At 51.1% G+C, this 5,704-nt stretch overlaps 1 pseudogene; it reads right to left on the reverse strand.

The window, feature by feature from the left end:
• Positions 1-1,161: 1,161 nt before the first annotated feature.
• LOC134372756 (zinc finger protein 296-like) lies at positions 1,162-5,194 on the reverse strand (annotated as a pseudogene).
• Between the last annotated feature and the right edge of the window lie 510 nt (positions 5,195-5,704).

Genomic DNA, 5,704 nt, shown 5'->3' on the forward strand with positions numbered 1-5,704 from the left:
TTCCTGCTACAGGAGAAGCAGGAGCAAAGCTCTCCTATACATGGTTGCCATTTCTTGTTCCCATCATTTGTCTTCAGCGACAGCCTCTGGAAGGCAAATAAGAGGTTCAAAGACAGGTATTTCTCTCTCTCCCACAGCCTCCAAGGTCTGGAAAGTGTGCAGTGGAGGTCATCAGGGGCAGGCCAGGCTTATGCGCTTTGCTCAGCACCAAGAGAGGGCACCAAAAATGAAGGAATCCAAACAGGCTGAACTCAGTTACAGAAGATAGGATCTCTGCTTTGAAATCCGGTTTCTTTTCTCACCCATAGCACAGAACACTGGGATAGTATGAGGGGAATGCTAGAAAGTTAAGAGAACTTTTTTCCCCAAAGATGTGTGGAGGGTGTTGGCTGGATTTTGAAAAATCCGAGCCACCAGATGCTGTATTTAGCTGGGGGACCACCATAACTGATTTTCCCATGGATTTTGGTATTTGTAGTCACAAAACCCTCCCCGTCAAGGACACCCTGATCCAATATGAGGGTAGAAACCATGTCTCCCTTGTTCATGCCTTCATCCTGCAGAACTAGCACAATGCCTAGCATAGAAAGGGTGCCCAATAAATGTTAAGCTATGAGTGGAAGTTCTGTAGCCATGTGCCAAGGTGACAGGTGGGTCTGGTGGAAGCCACATGCAAGTCTTCTCTACCTGGCGTGTTCTTCCCCTGCTCCTCTTCATTCTGATCTTAGCTCCACAACCCCTCCTCAGAAAGTTCTTCCCTGATCACGCATTCCAAAATTGGCCTCTCCATTGTGTCTGCCACACAGCCCTGTGTATTCACTAACAGCACTGGTCACAATCTCCACCTCACTGATTCACTACTTCATTTGTTTATTATTCTCTGACTGCCTGCCTGCTACACCACCATGTAGGTACTGTGAAGTTGAGGACCTTATCCACCCCAGCACCTGGAACAGGTTCTTAGCACAGCAGGCACTCAATGAATTTGAGTTGAATTAATACAGTGGCGTGAGATTATAAGAGAGAAAACTTTCCATAATTTTATTTATTTATTTATTTAGTAAATAGAGGGAAGGACAGTTTATTTGCAGAAGGGAATGACAAGGAGGTCATAATGTGTTGATAGTAGTACTGGAGACAGCAGGGAGGGCACTCCCGTGTTCAGGCCTCCACGCCCGCCTCAGGGTGCTTCTGCTGCAGGTGTTTATCCAGCATGGCCATAGACCGAAGGGCACACAGCAGTGGGGGCACTTGAAGCGGGTGCTGCCAGGCCCTAGGCCACGCATGCAGTGGTGGTGGTTGAGCTTGCTGCTCTGGGTGTGGGCACAGGAGCAGAGCTCACAGGTATAGGGCTGCTGGCCAGTGTGCGAGCACTGGTGCACTGTTAGGTTACTGTTGGCAAAATACTTCCTGCAGAACTCACAGCTGCTGCCAGGCCCATGTCTCTTGCCCACTCACTGACTTAGGCATCTTCTTGGGCAACTTCTTCTGGTTCTTTGCAGGGTCAGTTCTCAGTTCCTTGGTGACAGCTACCCCACTCTCCCCACTGGGGCCCGCCTGAGCCCCACTGCCAGGAGCCCCAGGTTCCTGGACACCTGCCCTATGGGCAGCTCCAGCCCCCTCTCCGCCCCTGCACTGGAGGGTGCTCGAGGGGGCAGCATCATGGGCAGCTGGCTCTGGAGAGGCCGCGGAGGCCTGTTCCTGGCTGGTGTTAGCCATGCAGGGGCTCTGGGAGAGCAGCTGCCTGTGGGTCTTGTGGCGATTGAGCTTGCTGCTTTGGGCACGGGCATAGGGATCCTGGGCACAGGCGTAGGGCCGCTGGCCGGTGTGGGAGCGCATGTGCACCTTGAGGTTCCTGAAGAAGCTGAGGATCTTCTTGCACACAGGGCAGGTGGGGATCCGCCGGGTGAGGCTGCTCATGCCGGGGCCCTTAGCCTCGGCTGCTGGCCCCACCACTGCTGACACGGCTACGGCCACCGCGGCCAGGCCCAGCAGCCGGGCCTCTGGGGCCTCTGATTCCGTCTGGTGAGTGGACAGTTCGTGGTCCCACTGGGCACGGTGCAGCAGTGAACTGCCCGCTACAGCAGAGGCAGCTCCAGGCCTCCAGGTCCTCGCGTTCTGAGCCCTCTGAAGACCTGACAGCGCAGCTTCCTGTGGTCCGGGAAGGCACTGATGGCCTCCAACGGGAAGGTCTGCGGGCAGCGGCCGCAGGTCAACACATCTGGGCGTGTGTCGGTCCAGGGCTGGCGGTCGGGAGGGCTCGGGGCAAGCGGCGTGGACAGGCCCTACTGGCTGGGAGGGTGGGCGCGGGGTCCACTCTGCGGGGCACGCTGGCGGCCTGGTGGTGGGACGTGAGCCACGTGCCGTGCACGCTCAGACCAAGGCGCTCAGGGGAGTCGACTTCCCACAATTTTAAAACGCACTTTTTATTGATCCTGGAAGCAGGCTGCATCTTACAATGGATGTGCGTGTTTAATGTCATATTTCACTCCCAACTCCTCCCTGAAAGCTGCTGGTACTTCAGGGTGTTCATGTGGCGGACAGTGTCTTAGCAAAACGGAAGGACCGCAAACGAGGATTACCCTGAGCAGAGAGCCGAACTGCCTCTAAATCCAGAAGGCTTTTTTCTGAGCAATGAGGACGACAGAGGCACATCAAAGGAAATAAACTACGGAAATCAGTGTCCAGAAATGATCAGAAGGAACGTGGAGCATGAAGGGCGTCCGGAGACAGCAGGGCCAGCCTGGAGTGGCCTGCCTCCTGCGCGGGGCAGTAAGAATTTTCCTCCCTCCTTAGCCTCCTTCATCCCAGCTTGGGTATTTATGATTGGGTGGCTGAGAGCAGCCGTGTCACTTCAGGGGTGCCAGCAGGGCAGAAATCTGCATTTTAATAAGCACCCCCACCACGATTCCTAGATGTGTGGTTCTCAGACATAAGACATGGAAATGGAGAATGATTCACTCGGATACCTGACCTCACTCTGGGCAGCTTCAGGTGTGTCTGTCCCAAGTCTATTACAAATGAGAAAGGAATCCCATAGGACACCGCTGGACGAGCTCGGAGGAATCTGGAGGAGCTCCCAGGCACGCCCCGAGGACCTGGGAGGAACTAGGATAGACAGAGCCAACTTTCGGGATCTATTGCCCATTCCTAACTGCAGCCTGACCTCTGGTGGTCACAAGGGAGTGGTTTGGTAGGACGGACCCGGAGTGTTTGGCTTTTTGTGATTCTGGGAAAAAATTATATCCTTATCAACTCCACCTCCACTTGAGAGGCTCTGTGGTCAGGACTAAGATTATTCGAGGAGGGGGTGATATGCAGTTTATGGATTTTTCCGAATTCCTTGTTTTGCCTCCATTGCTTACTCAGAAAGCAGAGGAGAGAGAGAAGGACAAGAAGTTGGGTCTTTTCGGGATACATTTTTAAAAGATTTATTATTATTATTATTTTGGCAGGGAGTGGCCAAGGTTGAAAAACTGGCAACCAGACACAGCTTTGGAAGATGTGCCAGTGGCTTCCATTATTCATGGTGCTGCCTTTCTTCTCATTACCCCAGTTACACTGTATTCTCACCTGGCTGGAGCATCTGAAGCCACTGCAAGCAAGAGCGCTGGCTCCACCTGCTACAGTCCTTTCTCTGCCCCTGGGTCCAGGTGTGGCATACTCAGCATCCAGATACTTACCCTATTCAACATGCTAAAGCTCAGTCACTCTCAGGATGAAAATTGGTCATAAAAACATTTAATTTAAAGAAATTTCACCAGCAATATATCATCATTTCCTTTTTATTTTTAATTCTCAGGATTTTACTAACCAGGAGAAATAGGTCACCTGACCTTAATGATAAATAATAATGTGCTTTTGCCTTTCCAGAACTGAAATACAGAGCCCAATCAAGGAGTTATTGTTCTTTTGTCTAGTGATTGCAAAGAAAGACTAGTGTAAACACGGAGAAGTTAAGGCTGACCAAGAAAGGTAGCAGGCAGTGGGGTGGGAAGCGCGCAGTCTCAGTCAGGAGCCTGGAGCTGCTGTCGAGTTGACTGCAGCAATTCACTCAATCATTTAACAAACTGAACTGAGGGCCTCTATGAGGCAGGTGTTGAACTGGATGCTAGGAAGACAGAGAAAAGTAAGACATATGACCCCTATCCTCAGGTTATTTCCAGCCTTGTGGGGATCAGTGGAAAGACATATAAAACAAAAATTATCCAGCTCTTTGGGCCATGAATTTCGCTGGCATATTTAGCTCTTCGATTTGCCACATGATCATTTTCATGATCCATCTCATTCATAGAGCACATAGAATTGTATCCAGTTCTCGCAATAATCCTATGAAAGAGGTTCTGTTATCCTCATTTTATAAATGTGGAAACTGAGTCCTTAGAGAGCTTAGATAGTTCATTCAAGACTAAATATCTGGTTAGTGGTAGAACTGGCACTGGAATTCTAGATCAGCCTGGCTCCAGAGCCTGTGCCTGTATCCACAAGGTGACAAGGTCCTCTAAGGTCTTCTATCTCTAAATTCCACAATCTGCCTTTCATAAGCTGTTTAGATTCTAAGTGAGGAGGAAGGACTTGGGAAGAAGATGAACACCCTATCAGCAGATGAGAGCCAGGACTACTTCAGCCCAGCCCTGAGGAGGGGTGGGGATTAAAGTCCACTCCCATCTCCCGATACTGGCATAACAACAACAGTAAATGATGTCCAAAGTGGACATGCACCAGTGGAGAACGTGGCAGGAATGTAAAAAACACGCCCTTAATGTTAAGGGGAAAGAGATAAGAAATATACTCACATCTTTATGGGAATAAGAGGAATTCAGAAATTTAAAAATCTAGTCAAAGCTCAGATAGACCCTGAATCAAGAGCAGCCCTTTTTTTGAATGTGTGACTTTTTGTTTTTAATAGAAAGAATAAACAAAATCATAATGATGAAGCCCAGAGGGAGGGGGCCAGGATGCCACAGGCAGGCTCTCGTTCCACAGGCTCCTCTGCCAGCCTGGGGCTGTGCTCTTGCACTGCAGCAGCCTGGGCCTGCTCAGCCCTCACCAACAGCAAGGCCATGGTGCTTACAGTCTTGGCATCCTTGGTCTCACCCACTTGGGTCTCCCACAGTGAATGGCTCAGACCAGCAGCAAACCTCTGCACACAGCTCCAGTGTTTGCTCTGGATCTCAATGACTTTCCCTAGCATGGCTGCTGCACTGATGTTGGTCTTTTGCTGCAAAACTGCCTCATCCAAGGGCTTCAGCTCTGCACTGAGCAGAGCCAAAACAGGCCTCAGAGGCATCACAGATGGCAGTCAAGTTGTGGCTTCCCTCCGGGGCCAGCACCACCCAGCCTCCTGCCAGTATCATCAGCTGCCTTGTCAAGTGGCCAAAACATCTGAAAGTGATGGAGTAGCCCTCCAGTGGAGACAGATGCCTTCAGTGGCATCAAACCTGGCAGAGAGTAGGACCGTGTCAGGTGAGAACTCAGGGGCAATGGGCATCACCACTGTCCTGAAGACTGTCAGGTACTCCATGTCCCTGATGGGGGGGCCCACACCTCCTGTCCATGCCATGTTCACATTGTACCCCATGCCTGGCCCTCCACTAACCTCTTCAGGAGCTCTGGAGCCTGGAAAGAAGTTCCCATTGTCATAGCGATGCAGGGAGATATAGAGCACAGGAGGGTCACTGTGGAACACTTACTGGGTGCCATT

The sequence above is a fragment of the Cynocephalus volans genome, chromosome 3 (genome assembly GCF_027409185.1).
Source record: "Cynocephalus volans isolate mCynVol1 chromosome 3, mCynVol1.pri, whole genome shotgun sequence".
NCBI classification, from domain to species: domain Eukaryota; kingdom Metazoa; phylum Chordata; class Mammalia; order Dermoptera; family Cynocephalidae; genus Cynocephalus; species Cynocephalus volans.